Raw genomic sequence first — 17,860 nt, 5'->3', positions numbered from 1 at the left:
ATATCTGGGCTACGAGGAGTGGGAGGATGATGCAGTGGAGCTACCCTACACCTTCCCGAGTAGGTACCTGATTAGGCAGACGCCCTATGTGTCAGAGAGACAGCTTGTGGACAGGGTGTGTAGGTAGTTTGGCCGAATTCAGAGGATGCCACGGGGCTCAGACATGTACGCACAGACAGTGAGAGATCAGGCACAGTTTGGGCCGTTACTGTCATATGATCAGGCACTTACACAGGTAGCAGAGATGGTGCCCCTACCTTGGGACATGTGGCCAGAGGTCGACGATGTCGGCATGGATGCTGAGTATATAGCATACTGGGTAGAGCATCCCTTCCCACGCTTGACAGATCCTGGAGAGCTATTTGACGGAGACGGGGGTGGGGATGATGATGATGGTGGAGGTGATGGTGATGGTGGAGGTGATGGGGGCAGGGGTTGACGGAGGAGGAGGGGAGTAGTTGGAGAGAGGAGGGTTGCACCTCGGAGGGAGGGAGGAGAGGAGAGACCAGCTTAGGTGGTGAGGGGTCGCGGTGGATTGCCAGTACAGGTGCCAACAGCACAGGGTCCTCAACAGGTACAGAGACAGGGACAGGCACAGGGAAAGGTGCTAGTATAGGCACAGGGGCAGGGACGGAGATAGGTACCCGTACAGGAACCAGTATAGGTACAGGTACAGGCACAGGCAGAGGGGGCTGACCCAGTGGAGGATGAGCTACTAGATCTAAGGGAGATCTGCCAGGGCCAGGCAGATGAGATCTAGGAGCTGGAGAGGGAGAGGGATCAACTCAGGACGAGGCTTAGAGATACTTAGCGGGAGCGGGATCAGGCTATCTAGCGCTATACAGAGGTTGAGACAGCACTAAGGGCAGGGAGACAGGCGGCTGAGGGTGCAGGGGCAGGATACGCTTATGTCCTGTGGGCAGGAGAGGAGATAGCCTACTGGAGGGACCTCTACTATGGTGCAATGCCAACAGATTAGCGGGCGAGGAGCTTCCATAGACCATCACGTACAATGATAGCTACGGGAGGGAGTCGGAGGAGACAGGCATCGAGTGGTGGGGTTATGGGCCCTCCACCACCACTAGATAGAGGGGACAGGCAGGATGTTCCTAGGGCGGGTCCTTCAGGGGCTCAGATTCCACCGAGGCCAGGCGGCTCCGAGGGAGGGAGTTCATCATAGCCATAGAGGGCTCCCTTTGTATCAGTTTTGTACCATTTTTTTGTATGAAGATGTAGACACCTACGGGTGCTTTTGTAGCCATATGATTTTGACATCATTGTATCATGACACTTTTTGATTATATATATGAGATGATTCATTTTTGCGGCAGCTATATGCATGTGTACCTATGTGATGAGATGTTCTTATGATGTATGTTTTGTGTGATGATGCAAATATGAATGTATGTAATGCAAATGAATATGATAATGTAAATGTAAATTGTGCTAATAGGTGTTCTGTGCAGGATGTGATGCAGTTGTAATATCTATATGTATGTATGAAATGCTTATATGTGGTAGTGCAGGTGAAAACTACATGAAATGCAAATGTTTTTGGTGTGTCATTATACTCAGTCATGTGATAGTAGGCTACGCGGACTCGAGAAGGACGATGGAAGTCAATCAAGAAAGGGGGATGAAAGATAGAAGATATGAACGTGAAAGACCTTCTTGTGCATTATCATCATTAAGCTTTATTATGGCAAGTAGGTTATGACAATCAAGGCATATGTTCAACCCAGAAAGTCATTGTACCTGTTTGCATGGAGATAAGATAGTCACAAACAAGGAATGCCCTAGTTCATACTAGACTCACAGTGTCCTCATATCTTTGGACAAGTCATAGCATTACTAAAAGACAATCCACATACAGCAAATACAAATAGGTGATGATACCCCATCCTTGCCTTTCTAGTCAAAGACATCCTGGAAATATAATCTCTAGTCAGAGACATGCTGGAAAAGCTAAAAGACATGTCACCAAAAGATAAAATCAAAAGAAAACCAAGACTCGACACCAACATCCACTATAGTCCTCAAGTTTAGTGTCTCTTGTCACTTGTATAAGTCTTATTTGATTGTGGTCACAATGTTTACTTTCACAAAAAGGATAGATAGCACTAAACCATATGTTGTCTGAGTCTGTTGAGAGATTTGATTTGTTGAAGCCCATTGTTTCTGCTGTCTCATCTGGAACTGACTGAATCCATGAAACTGATACTTTATTGCGGAGAAGATGAAACTTTATTGCGGACTGGCGATGCAGATGTTGTTTTTATTGTGGATTATGCGCGGATAGACTGAAGGAAGCTAGAAGAAGCTGTACTCCTCGAAACATGTGATGTTCTCAGTTCCACACCCATCACTAGACGTAGGATTTGCCTTAGCCACAGATAGGATCTGATTTATTATGGATGGAAAGGGAGGTTAAAAGGGAGGTTTATTATGAATGGTTAACCAATCTTGGGTAGATCAATAACAAGCCATGATGGGAATGGGTAAGTTTATTATGGATGAATAGGTTGTGAGTGTGTGCAAAGTGAAAGGATGAAAGTGAATCCTGAAGGAGGGAGGAGCAATGTCTCTACGCATAGCGCTGGTGACCCAGTTTTCACCATGGTACTTGCCCAGGGCGCCACCAAAGTGGTTTTCACCGTTGGATGAAATTATTTCTCTTTACTTTTTTCAAATTTTCAATGTTTTTTGTGTCACAAGGCGCCTGTTTCCCAGGTTTTCACCAAGTAACAATTTTTTTGTTTTATAATTTTTTTTTGTATTTTTGATTTTTTTTTGTATTTTTGAATTAGGATATTCCAAAGAGCTATGTGTAGAACCTGCGAAGGTGCATGCTATTGATAGGGTCCTCCAAAGGTTCACCTTCTGTAGTTGAGAGCTGATATGTCCCGGATCCATATACTACTGTAATGATGTAAGGACCAAGCCAATTTGGTTCGAACTTGCCCTTCTTCTCTCTATCTTGCTGATTCTTGGGGTTTTCTTGAGAACCAAGTCACCTACCTCAAATGTACGAGGTTTGACCTTGTCATTGTAGCTGCGACTCATTCGTTGTTGGTAAGCCTTGAGGTGATTAAAAGCAGCTTGTCTCCGTTCATCCAGTAGTTCAAGTTCTTGTAGGCGAGAGACTCTATAATCTTTATCACCGATGATGTTTTGCAAAGAGACCCATAAAGAGGGTAACTCGACCTCAATAGGCAAGATGGCTTCAGTGCCGTAGACAAGTGAATAGGGTGTAGCTCTTGTAGGTGTGCGAACACTTGTGCGATAGGCCCAAAGTGTAGGATTAAGTTGGATATGCCAATTACGGCCAGTGTCGTCAACTGTCTTCTTGAGGATTTTAAGGATTGTTTTATTAGATGCCTCAGCTTGGCCATTACCTTGGGGGTAATATGGTGTGGAGAAATGATGGGAAATATGGAAGTGGTCACAGAGTTCATGAATATCCTGATTTTTGAGGGGACACCCGTTATCAGTGATAATGGAAACAGGAATACCATATCGGCAAATGATATAGTTAAGGATGAATGTAGCAATCTGTTTTCCAGTGACTTGTGTGAGAGGCATGAATTCAAACCATTTCGTGAAATACTTTGTGGCAGTGATAATGAATTTATGACCATTAGAAGAAGGAGGGTGAATCTTGCCTATGAGATTGAGTCCCCATTGACAAAAGGGCCAAGGAGACGCAAGTGGTTGTAGTTCTTGTGCTGGCGCATGTATGAGGTCTCCATGAATTTGACATTGCTTACATTTCTTGACAAACTGATATGAGTCTTTTTCCATATTGGGCCAGTAATATTCAGTCCTAATGAGTTTCTTGGCCAAGGCAGGACCACTAGCATGTGGACCACATATCCCTTCATGTACTTCATGTAACACAATTTGAGCTTCATCGCTTTCTAAACATCTAAGAAGAGTGCCATCTAGACCTCGCCGGTATAGGATATCAGCTAAAATGACATATCGAGAGGATTGGCGAATGAAGGGGCGGCGTTGGTTATTTGATAGATCAGGCGGTAGGGTATTGTCACGAAGGTATGTGAAGATGGAACCATATAACTGGGACTTGGGACCGACAACACATATCATTCTAGTAGGAGTGATCTCATATGTAGGAACCAAAAGGTTATCCACCAAGAATTCATAGCATGTCTTATTTGGAGGTAGATCGATCAATGAAGCAATTGTAGCCATGGCATCTGCGACATGATTCTGCTCTCTTGGTATCTGCTCAAAATCTATCTTTATGAAGTGTTGTTTTAGATCATCCACCATTTGTTTGTAAGGCATTAATTTTTCATCTTTTGTTTGGTAATCATCAGTTGCTTGACGAATGACAAGTTGAGAATCCCCAAAAACACGAAGTTCCTGGATCTTCCACTGAACTGCAATGCGTAATCCAGTTGTTAATGCCTCATATTCCGCTATATTGTTAGTGCAAGGAAATGATAAGCGATATGATTTTGGTATAGAATCCCCTTGAGGAGTTATAAAGAGGATGCCAGCTTCTTCCCCATGCTGTGTGTATGAGCCGTCAAAGTATAGTTGCCATGGTTTTGCATGTGATATTGTTAAAATGGATTCATCTGGAAATTCTGAATTTAGAGGAACATCATCAATCATGGGGGCATCTGCTAATTGATCGGCGATTGCTTGTCCTTTTATTGCTTTTCTATCTACATACTCGATATCAAATTCACTCAGGATCATTACCCACTTGGCTAGTCGCCTAGTAAGTGTTGCTTTGTTGAGAAGGTATTTCAACGGATCTATCCTTGCAATCAACTTAGTCTTATGAGTGAGCATATAATGTCGTAATTTCTGTGAGGCAAAGACCACGGTGAGACATGCATGTTCGATTGGTGTGTAGTTTATCTCATATCCCACCAATGTGCGACTGATATAATATATTGCCTTTTCCTTGCTCTCAGCAATTTGTTGTGCTAAGAGTGCCCCCAGTGCCGTTGGAGTAGTTGAGATGTATAGTAACAAAGGCTGATCTGGAACTAGTGCCATCAAAACTGGTGGATTCAAAAGATACTCTTTGAGCGTCTGAAAAGCCTGTTGACAGTTATCATCCCATTTGAATTTGATGTTTTTATGTAGCAGGTGTTGAAAAGGATTACACTTATCTGCAAGTTGTGCTATGAATCTCCTTATAGAGTGAAGTCTTCCCTCTAAGGATCGAAGTTGATTGATATTTCTGGGTGGTGGCATTTCCAAGATGGCCTTGACTTTTGCTGGATCAGCTTCGATTCCTCTTTTGGACACAATGAATCCTAGGAGCTTCCTGGAGGTTACGCCAAAGACACATTTCTTGGGATTTAATCTTACTTTGTATTTTTCCAACTGATCAAAGACGACTGAAAGTATGTCCAAATGTGTATCTCTGTCTACTGATTTACCCAAGAGATCGTCAACATAATCTTCCATGGTTACGTGCATGAGATCATGAAAGATAGTAGTCATGGCTCTTTGATATGTAGCACCTGCATTTTTTAGCCCAAAGGGCATGACATTCCAATAGAAAGTTCCCCAAGGACAAGTGAACGATGTTTTGTGTTGATCCTCAGGTGCGATCCTTATTTGATTATAACCAGAAAATCCATCCATCAATGATAACATTTCATGACTTGCTGTGAGATCAACAATCAAGTCAATATTTGGTAATGGAAAGTCATCCTTTGGACAAGCTTTGTTGATGTCTCTGAAATCTGTACATATTCTGATGCTGCGATCCGGTTTACTGATAGGCACTAGATTGGAGATCCATTTGGGATAATCAATTGGGCGTATGAATCTGACATCCAATAATTTCTCAAGTTCTGTTTTGACTAGTAATGCCACTTGTGGATGCATTTTTCTTAATTTCTGTTTCACTGGTTTTGCCCCCGGTTCGACTGTCAAATGATGCATTACCAAATCCGGATCTAGTCCAGGCATATCAGCGTATGACCATGCAAAGTTGATTTGTCGTTCTTTGAAGAAACTTATGAATTTTGACCTTTTGGACTCAGTCAAAGATTGAGCCAGGAATATGTTGTGTGGAACCTCCTCTGTACCAATGTTTGTCTTGATAGTCTCTTCTACCAACATGGATGACTTTTCCTCATATGATGCTAGGAGAATGTCGAGCCTTCCATCTTCAGGTGCCTCAGAGAGGTTTTCGCCCTCATATACGTCCTTTCTTTTTACTTTTTTGGGATCAGACAGTGCCACAGTGTGGTTTTCGCCATAAGACCCTTGATTTGTTCTTATTTTCACATTTTTGCGACTGGAAGGTCCAACACCCTCACCAAAATATGCCATGTTGTTGAGTTCTACAGTGTATCCTGCTTTATGGTCTCTAGGGGGAAGATCATCTCGTATGCCCAGATAGTCAATAATAGCTTCATCATTTTGGAATGTGTCAAACTGTGCTGGTCCTTCATGATCCCAGTCTTTGAGTTGATGGTGAACAAGGGGAAGGCCTTTAATGTCTTCGGAGTTTGTGGGGCTAAGAGTGAAGATGTGGTTATATTCGGGTATATCAAGGTAATCGTCGAGGTCATCGATGGCACTCTCCTCATCAGTTTCAATCGCACACGAATCCAAATTGTCATCACTAGTAGTGCATTCTGGGATAGGTGTTCTCATCCTATGTGATTTCAACCTAGAACCTTGAGACAAAGACTGTGTGGCATCCTCATAGGTTGTTTCTTGACCAACTCTGAACTTTTTATAAAATTCCTCTTCTTCTGTGGGTTCATCTGGCTCTCTGAATGTCTCGGTGAGCTCATAGTCACTGGAGGATTTGTCTGAACCCCATTCCCATTCGTTGGAGTCGGTGGAATAGTGATCCTGTTGTTGAATTTTGGCAGCTTTGATTTGTAATGCTTCTTCTATCCTTTTAGTGTGGATCTTGGAAGTCAGAAAACCAAGTCCCTTCGAGCGTTCCCTTTTTATAGTCAATTCAGGTTGTAAAGGTTCCATGATGCCTTCCTTTCGTAACCCAAGAGGGCTTTTTCCATCATACCCAAATTTTTGTAGAATCTTGAAGCCTTTGCCATATTTCTCATAGGGTATATTGATGTGATCTTGTGTGTCATCTTCAATGTCTTTGTAAAGAATTTTGTATAAGTTTTCTTCTTCCAGTTCGCCCCATCTTTGAAAGGTAGTAGGGTCCCATTCGAGTACCATGATGGATATTTGCTTGTTAGGATGTGGTCTTCCATATTCTTTTGGATAACTCATGACTTGTCGTAAGTACATGGTCTAATTTAAAGTGTATTCTCCCATACCTTTGTCTTGAAATTTGCCTTTAAGCTCACCTTGCTTTGATGTCGAAGGTTTCAATGACTCAGGATCAATGTATGCCGAAGAAGGAACAACTTCACGATTACTGGGAATGATGATCTCAGTATGTGATCTCAGGTTATTGCAATATATGAACGGATTAGGATCACCGTTAACTGTTACCTCGACTCCATTGTGAGGAAACTTAATGCATTGGTGATATGTCGATGGGACTGCCCTCATTTCATGAATCCAAGGACATCCTAGCAATATATTATAAGTGAGGTCTAGATCTAGGACTTGACAAACCACATCCTTTGTAACTAACCCAATTCTTAGAGGTAAGGTGACCGTGCCTTTGGATGAGCACTCTTCATCATCATATGCCTTGATGGTGATTTGATTTGTTGCATTCACAACTTTATCAGAATATCCAAATTGTTTAATGGTGCTCAATGTACAAATGTTTAGACCAGCTCCTCCATCTATCAGGACTTGTTTGATTCTATGTTTGTGTATGAAGGCTTCAATGTGTAAAGGTGCATTATGTGGCTGACTTACGGAGGCGTCATCGACTTCTGTGAATGTAAGGGAATGTGGAATAGAAAGGTATCCCACCATGGCTTGAAACTGGTCCATGTTCAGATCAGTAGGAACGACGATGTCTCTCAAGATTTTGTCAAGAATAGCTTTATGAGCGAGGGATATACATAGGAGCTCAAGAATGGAGATGAGCGCGGGTGTCTTCCCTAATTGTTCTACAAGGTCATATTCAGGTTTGGTTGATGAAGAAGCGGTATTTTTAGTGGAGGCACCTGGCAAAGTAATCTTTCCTCGACGAGTTGTAACATGACATTCAGAAGTAGGTTCGGAAGAAGATCCAACACCTCTTAGGACAATCTTGGGTCACTAGGTAGAACTCTCAGGAGTTTTGTCCTTGATGATAATAGTAGAAACATGATTGTCCATCAAGATATGATTGATAGTTGAATCATAGTTGTAAGGTGCTCTAGTATAGTTGGCTTGATCATCTGTGACTTTAGCTTTTCCCTTGTCATGCTTTGGGAATGGTTCCTTAAACATTTCATGTTCTTGATTGGATGAGTGTCCCTCAATCTCAATGTCACCTCTATCAATGAGATCTTGCACGATGTTCTTCAGTCGATGACAATTTCCTATCTTATGACCCTTTCTCTTATGAAATTCACAATACTCATCATCATTCCACCAATTTGGTTTAACCTTTGGTTCATATGGAGGAAAATCTGGAACTGTGATCACCTTGTTTGCCACTAACTTTTTGAAAACTGACTCAAGTGGTTCTCCCAATGGAGTGTATTTCCTTCATGATCTAGAAGTTGTTTGAGTATTCACTTGATTGTTTGTAGAACTTGATCTCGAAAAGATGAATTTGGGTCGCACTGTATTGGCATCAACAACACCATCATTGAATGTGTTCTTGTTTTTATTCCAAAATCTTGGCTTGTCTTTTCCTTTAAAGTCATCTTTGTTCTCCTTAAATATCTTAATGACTCCTTGCTCAATTAGGACCTTCTTTATTGCTAAGCCTTTTTCAATGACATCCTTGAAGGTGGACAAACAAGCTTTCCTTAGATCATAGCCAATGTCTTTGTTAACGTTTTGAGTGAACATTTCTACCATTTGTTTATGTGAAATTTCACAAGAGCATCTGCTGGCTAGATTTCTCCATCTTTGTAAAAATGATGCAAAAGACTCTCCCTCTTTTTGCTTGGTGTTACATAAAGTAGTGACTGATATGTTTGTCTCTATATTGTAGGAGAAATGTTGAATAAATGCCTCTGCTAAGTCACCCCATGACTTAATACTAGGTGGGAGTTGGGAGAACCATTCCATGGCTTGATCGCCTAAGCTTTGTGGGAATAATCTCATCAAATATGTCTCTTCTGCTGCTACTTCAATGCAAGCTGTGAAAAATTGTCTTATGTGTGCCTTAGGATCCCCTTTTCCTCTATACTTATCAAATTTAGGCATCACAAAGTGTGTAGGAAATGGAGGCATTGGAATGCTCTTGTCAAATGGATAAGGACATATGTCTCTCATTGTGTATGTTGGCTTTGGTGTATTTATGTCCTCCATTTTCTTTTGTAAGTCCTTGATTTGTTGCTCCAAATTGCTCTTAGGTGGAGATCGACTTCTTGGACCATACCCCATGCTTGAGGTGCCAATTGGAGGAGGAGCTTGTTGCATATATGGATGATATTGATCATACACATGTTCATATGGAGGAGGTCTATAGTGATGCTGCATAGATGGACCACTTGGTATAGATTCATGTTGAGGAACACCATATCTATTTTGTGCATGTATACCATATTCTACAGGTATGTCATGTTCTATTGTGTTGCCCCCAAATTTGACACGGGGTTTCCTTGTGTCCAAATTTTGAGCATGCCTTTGAATATCCAATTGCTTTGGTTGATCCGTAGCTTGAGTATGTGATTGAGCATATCTGTCTGCATAAGACTTCCATAATGGTCTGCAAAGGTGAGTATCATATACTGGACCATGTGTATGTGGGACTTCTGGTTTTTGAAGCAAAGATGATGGTGATTCAGGCACCATATGTGGTCCTCTATGTCCTCCACTATTAGGTCTCCTTTGATCCATGTTGGAGTGAGTTTGTTGCAAAGGTTGATTTTCCATTATTTGAGACATGTCAAAATCATGAGGTATCTTGGCTCCACTTTGTGCCATCATTTGTAAGAAGTATTGTCTATCCCTCCTCATTATTTCCTCAACCAACCGATTGAAATGGGGATTCATAATGGATTCTTCCATATCTGCTGAATGTATTGAAAAGTTGTCCATATTGTCATTGTGTGTAGCATTGTTGTTTGTAGTGTCCGTGTTCTCAACATTTGGAATGTTTCTATAGACATCCATGTCAGGCAATGTAGTGTGATCAGTATTGAAAAATATATCGTTGTCATACTCATAAGAACTCATGTTTGTGGACTCTTGAGCCTCTTTAGTTTCTCTCCTAGATTTTTGAAGACGGGTTTCAACCATGAACTAGGTATTGACCAAGATGTGTGAGACTAGATGAAAATGGAAAAAGTATGGAAGACCAAGAGTTGGATGGAGTGTAAATGAATCTGAGGTGTACTTGCAATGTCCAAAGTGTAAGACCAGGTATGTATGTAGTAGAGTAGGTGTGGCTTCCAAAGAGAGGATAGTTTCTCTTGATGAGGTAAGTTGACCTTGACTCTAAGTAAGACCAAATGAGACCCAAAGGTGATAGACCTTGATGAGGGACCACTTAGCAAAGTATTGTTGTATGTAGTGTGTTGACAAAGTATGATGAGGACAAGCAAGTGACCTTTTGACTCAAGTTTAGACAAGTGTGAATGTGATGCAAGATGTGAAGCAATGATGAACTATGTGAGACCCAAAGACATGTTGAATGCTAGATGAAACCTGGAGAGACAACCTAGGAAGCTCAAGAATTCTGAAACTGATTTTGTTTATTTGCTGGATTGTAAAATTTTTTGCAATTCTGAACACAAACGTGCTTGTATATTGCACAGACGCGGTTTCCCGACACGGACGCGACTCTGATCAACATAGACACTGTTATACACATAGACGCGATTCTGCCCTTCACAAACGCGCTTAGATGACGCAGACTCGATTAAAACAGACACAGACACATTTCTGTAAAATTTGTGCAATTTTTTTCCAATCTGTGAAGTCGTTTTGTTGTGACCAAATCTGACTGTTTGACTATTTTTCGTGACAAGAGGACACAATGTTGATGAGGACTCAATGTTTGTAAGTGTTTAGACTCAAAATGACTCCAAGAAAAGTGTGTTGTTTGATGTAAAATTATTTTGCATACACTTGAAGACACAAAAGACACAATGTTTTGCTGTTTGGTCTTGAATGTTTGAATGTTTAAAATAAGTCAAGCACAATTCTTATGGCTGGCCAAGACAATAGCTATTGATCCCACATGGGGTTTTACCCCCGAGGCTATGCTATTTAGAGCAGATACTTAGATGCTTGACCTCACTGGCTCCACCCTTGGCACTCACTTCTCGGGTCAGCCAAGCATCAGTCCCCATGAAAACTCCCTATGGCGAACTTTGTATCTCTACTAAGAATCGTATGTGTGTGGGCCGCTACCAGAGGTCTGACCTCCTGCCCCAACAACTAGAAGGATTTGAGCTTCTAAAACAAAAAGGTGCTAGTAAGGGCATCCACTCGTGTGGCCATACATGCGGCACTTTCAGCTCTGTAAATACAGAAGGCTCCCAGCCAGTAGGGGTTACGCCCTACAAATGATCAAATAAATTTGATCAAACGGGTTTATGGGGAGACATAGTGTCAGTACGAACTAATCAGCACACGTTATTCATAGTTTTCACCATGAATACATTTGATTATAGTGGTTCAGAAGAGGTGGGTTTTCCTCGCTACCACTTGGGTCGTTCTCTTCTCACTAGTAGTCCTAATGACCACACGTGAAGATAGACCCTCTAAAGATTAAACAAAAAAGAGCCTATTGCTCAAAACACAAAAGACAATGATTCAATTTTAGTGCACCAATGGAAGTGTTTGCTAGTCTATGAAAACAAGACACACAATAAGAAAATCCAAAAAACCCTTGCCAAGGACCTGCAACAAAGATTTGTTAGTAGTTTGGGTTTGTTTAAAATAATCACCCCTTCCTGCAAGCACACAAGTTAGGTAAATTTTAAAACCCAAAAGACTTTGTGAAAATAGGGGCCTTCAACAAAACGTTTTGCTTTCAAGACAAGCTGCACGAATTTTGTTAGCTAGATCTGAAAATGTTAGCTCAAAATAAGATCTGAAACCCTAAACGGAAAATCCGAAAATTGAATCAAATAAAAATCCCAAAATTTGAAACTGTAGAACACAGATGCGGTTACCCTTGACGCAGATGTGGTTCTGAGACACAAACGCGGTTCTGTGAGACACAAACGTGACTATAAGTCACAGACGCGGCTATAAAACACAGACGCGGCTCCAGAAATCACAGATGCGATTCCAGGACATAAACGCAAGTTTCGAAACCTACAAAATAAAATGTCGCCGATAACACAGACGCGATTTAAGTTGTCGCAGACGCGCCAGAAAATCTAAAACACGATCCGAAAGTATACAAACACGGAAATACCAAAAGTGTTGTCGAAAACGTCCGATCTGCAACTTCAAAAACACAAATCTGCAACAAGGAGAATAAATGCAAAGGGACTAGAGTCCCACCGGACGTGCCAAAATGTATATGGTGAAAATGGATAGCAATAATAACAAAATTGAAAGGCTAAATGAATTCAACCACCAAACCCTAGCCTAACAACAACAAAGATCCACCATAACATATGAAGATTACCTAAGACAATGCAAATCAAATGAAATCACAAAGATTATACCATCACATGTCCAATAGGGTTTTGATCTCCATTCTTCCTATCTCCATTGATCTTGCTTGATATATTTGCTCTTAGATTTTATGTGCACAAGAGCTCAACAAAGAACGAAATGTGGTTGCAAGTAGGATCGTAGTGTAGCCAAGTCCTTAAGATCAGCGATTAGGGCATTAGGGTTTGATAATGAAGAAAGCATCTCCTTAAATAGAAGACACAATATGAAATGGAGGGATAAGATTGAGAGGTGTAAAAAGGAGGTCGGCTATGATTAGAGGGTAGGTAGAAGAAATAATAAAATAATGAAAGAGGTAGGTAGTGTAGGAATTAAGAGATGAATGACATGTGTCATGGGTAGAAAAGGTTAATGAATTAATTAAATAAATAAATATTCATTTAATTAATAGAAGAAGTGGGATCAATTAAATAAATAAATATTTATTTAATTTAGGAAAAATGATAATTTAAATAAATAAATGTATTTATTTAAATGAGAAATAAGGCTAGAAGAGGATAAATGAATTAATTAAATAAATAAAGATTTATTTAATTAATAAAAGAATTAGGCTAAAGTAATTAAATAAATAAAATATTTATTTAATTAGACATGACAATTTTAGGTGTCTACACTCTCTTATTTGTGATTTCCATTGCCTCTTGATCTTGGCAAAATCTTACATGGTATCAGAGCCATTAGAGTGTCATTGGTTTGCTAATTGAGAGAAATTGATGCTATTTGGTATTGTGTATTTTGGAGTTTTCTATTGCAGGTTATTGTTGAAGCTTGATGGGTCAAATTTGAGGTTACCATTGGATTGAGGAGGTCCAAGAAAGTCATTTTTGTCTTTTGTTTCATCTAAATTGGACTTCGGAGGCCAAATCTAGAGGCATTTGAAGTTTGACGCTACGACGAAAATTTTCTAGAAATTATAATTTTGCAGGCAATTTTCAAATAGTGATATCTCACTCATCCGGACTCATTTTTACAAGCAATTTTTTTTGTTTTGGGGTAGAATTTTGTGATTTGTACAGTGGTGCAAAATTTTTCTAATTTTCGGATACAAGTTTTTCAGAAATTGCGAAATCCCAATTTTTACAACTTTGGAGGCTTTGTTTGGGCTCATATGGACTCCTTTTTAGGTGCCGTTTTTTTGAAAGTGCATATTTTTTCATCTACTTTCGTAATTTGCCATCTGTTTGCAATGATTTTAAGTAGAAATTGTACTTTCAGTATTTGACCATTTTTGGCATATTTGGTACTTGCATTTTGCTTGGATCTCAGTTTAGATCACTAGCACTATTTGTTGAAGTCTCTTAGATCTCATTTTGAGAAGTTGTAAATTGAATTTAGAAGTCCACTTTGCCTTGTTTTGCAAGTGGCCCATTGTATACACACTAAGTATAAAGTGCCAAAATCACCATTTTGAGGGGATTTCTTGATTGAGTATTTTGGGGGGGTGTCTTGTGTGATTGTACCTCTCTCTATCTTGTGTTTTTTCATTTTGGTGCTATGGGTTCTCCTAAATTTCCACTTTTAACTCCTCATAATTATGCATCATGGAAAATTAAGGCATGGAGTAAACTAATGGAAAAAAGGACTCATTCATTATGTAAATGAAACTATTACAACACCACCTGATCCTAAGACTGATCCTAATGCTTAAATTGAATGGCTTACTAAGAATGCTATGGCACTTGGAACTCTTAGAAAGTATGTATCAGATGACCTCATTTTTCACATTGATAAGTGTACAACAATGAAAAAGGCTCGGGATATTTTTGAGAAATTGTATGGTCAAGTTGATGAGATTAAGGGCTACAAGCTTGATAGTGAACTCACAACTTTGGATCCCAAGGATTTTGATACAATCCAAGATTATGTCACAAAAGCAACTCAGTTAAGAGAAAAACTAAAGGATTGTGGAATTGACAAAAAGGATGCTCAATTGGTTTATAACTTGTTGGACAAGCTTCCTTCAGAGTATGCAGCCTTTGTATCTAGCTTTCACACCCATAGGTTAGCTCAAGGTTCCTCATACACTTCTCCCTCATTTGATTCATTCATGGAGATGTTGATACTTGAGAAATCTAAGTAGACCATAATGGGGATTCTCAAATCTTTAAAGTCACAAGCTTTGGTGGCTAACAAAGGGAATCAAAGTAATCAAGGAAAAGGCAAGAATCAAAGGCAACCTAAGTCAAAACCACAACAAGATGGAGCATAATCTTCCTCTCCACAACAAGGTGATACACCATTCTCACCTAAGAGGAAATCATATAAGGATAATATTTTTTGTGGATATTGCAAGAAGTCAAGACATGATGAACATCATTGTTATAAGAAGGATATTGATGAGTTGAAGAATCTTCTTGAGAAGAATAAAATCAACCTACCTTCTAGAATGTCTACATCGACTTCTTCTTCTAAGGATAAAGGAAAGGATCACTCTTTTGGGATAGATAAAGGAAAGGGACAAGCTCTTTGTGCTACTACAAGTCATGATTTAGGGAGATGGCTTCTAGATTCAAGGGCTTCTCATCATATGACATCTTCACAGTCTATGTTTTCTACATTTGAGCCTTGCCACATGCCGTAGATTTTGATGGGCAATCATACATACATGGATGTGATTGAGAAAGGATCTATTGCGATTGGGGATAACTCCTTCAATGATGTGTTGTGTGTACCCCACTTGACAAATAATCTTCTTTCCATCTATCAAATCACACAAGGGACAACTAGGAAAATTGTGGAGTTCACACCTATTTTGTTATCATTAGAGACTTGGCGAGTGGAGCTATCATTGCGACTGGGGTGGTTGATCATGCATCTCGGTTGTACTCTTTTTCAGATTTTGGTCCTATTGATAAGGTTGGTTCTTCCTATGTTGATGATTCAGATTTTGAGGAGAACTTTGGCCATTTGAACTTGGGGATTCTCACATGTGACCCCGTTCTTGAGCCTTGCATTTCATCTCCTTCTATTGATATCACACCACCTATTGCACCCAATGATGCAACTAGTGCAACAATTTTGCCTTCTTATGATTCAGTGCAGCAGGATATTTCATGTCTTCCAAATTCAGTTAATTGGGATGCCTACTTGATGATAGTTTTGATACTAATTGTTAAGTACAAATACCAAGCTAACAAGATGAGAGGGGGTGGGGGTGAATCATACAAACTTAATCTTCCATAAAAACAACAGATTCAACCTTGGTAACATATACTTCAGCAATATAACCAAAACTGCTAAACATGCAAACTCATAAGCATATAAACATCATAACACTCATAACACCAGATTTAACGTGGAAACCCAAATCGGGAAAAACCACTGTGGGATTTTGGACCCACTAAGAAATATACTCTTCTAGAGTATGCTCGGTTAAAAACAAACCCTGTTAAAGATTACAAACACATTGCTAGATGTGACCCGGTTAAGGGATTTCCCTCAGATCTATTAGGATCTTCACCTTGTTGGAGGTGACCTTGTTAAAGGGTTTCAAACACTCAATCAGAATGTCACCTTGCTAGAGGGTTTTACAAATAAGACTGTTAAGTCCACTCGGTTAAGAGATTTTCTGTCACTTCACAAAATAACAGTAATAAAAATATATTTGCAACTTTGCATCTAAAATGCTAAAGCAGTTTCTTATTTGCATAATACAATCTAGTCATAGGACTTGTCTTGTCCCTCTACTGGGCTCTATACTCTGTTAATCAAATAGGTCTTCAAGCTTCTATGCTCGGTAATCGCTATGTAGCATCCCTGTGCTTACACTTGCCTGCATGCATTGTTTATCAGTAGTTCCTTATTTATAAACAATTTGCTAACCATTGAATCTCCTTGATCACATATCCCATGATCAATCTTAGCCATCAGATCTTCAAAATTGACCAGGTTCAATGTATCCTTCAATTTGAAAACATTTTACCTCATCTTGGAACTTGCATACATTTCTTGGAACTTGTGCTAAGGTATTGCAGTTCAATCTGAGTTGTAGATCTTTTTGCCGATCTTCCATTACCATAGATTCTTTAACAAACTTCATGCACGACATACCAATCATTTAATCAATTCCATCTCATTAGCTTCCTTCATTAAATAATGCTTTTAATCATTTAATGCATTCTGTTACAACTCGATTACAACTCAGTAAATACTAAACTTCACTCAGTAGAACTTTCACCTTCATTAATCGATAGCGATAACCTTAGGGTTTACTGACTAGGTTCTTTGCTTGATAACATAGTATAGTATTAACCTTACAATCAACAACATATGTAGGATATCAAAACAATCTAAACATCATGATCTCATCATTGTCTAAATCGGTAATAGTTTCCCATTGAATAACTTATTTCTCCCCTTATTCATCACATTCTTTTTGTGTCTTTTACCGACATCTTTATACTCATCAAATCATACTTCTTAAGATATGGCAACATCATACTGAATTAGAAAATCAATTTCTTGATATCAATGACAAAATAATAATATTAAGACAGTAAATATCCTTAATCAGTTATATCCATAATCATCAACAACCTTCTCAATATACTTATTGAAATGCCAACAATCTCTTATTGTCTATTATAATGCCAACACTTGATAGACATTGCAGGTTTGTTTGTGGACTCCTACATTGCAGATTTGGGAGACACCATTCATGACATTCATCTTCTCTTTGATGAAGATGATCCTTCTTTGATTGTTGCAAGGGATAACTCTGACCCTCTTGTGCATTCTCTACATAATCAATCTTTAGAGGTTGACATGATTGTGGATACTTTTGTACAACACTTGGAGGAGGTCTCTTTATCTTTTGAGGAGACATATGAGTCTTTGGATATTGTTCTACATTCATCTCCACTAGATCTTGGAGTGCCTTTTTCAGCAGTGTGGCACAGTTTACCACCTTTGGAGGGGGTACCTTTCAGCATCGACATGGGAACACTTGAGCAGTTTTCAGAGATTCCTTTCATCATGAGTATTTTTGCTTCATCTTCCCTTCATGGTTGGGGAGACTTCATGGATACACCTTTGGTTTTGTTTCTTCCTAAGGGGAGGAATGTTGTTCAATGTTCATGGAGTAGTTTCTTCATTCATCTTCGAGCTTCTATCATTGGTG

The 17,860-nt window shown here is 39.6% G+C and overlaps 1 pseudogene; it reads left to right on the top strand.

The window, feature by feature from the left end:
* Window positions 1-292: 292 nt before the first annotated feature.
* LOC131048316 (DNA topoisomerase 1 alpha-like) overlaps window positions 293-17,860 on the top strand; it is a 38,557-nt pseudogene continuing 20,989 nt past the window's right edge.

Source organism: Cryptomeria japonica, chromosome 3, assembly GCF_030272615.1.
Source record: "Cryptomeria japonica chromosome 3, Sugi_1.0, whole genome shotgun sequence".
In the NCBI taxonomy this organism is placed as follows: Eukaryota; Viridiplantae; Streptophyta; class Pinopsida; order Cupressales; family Cupressaceae; genus Cryptomeria; species Cryptomeria japonica.
This window is presented reverse-complemented; position numbering and strand designations above follow the sequence as displayed.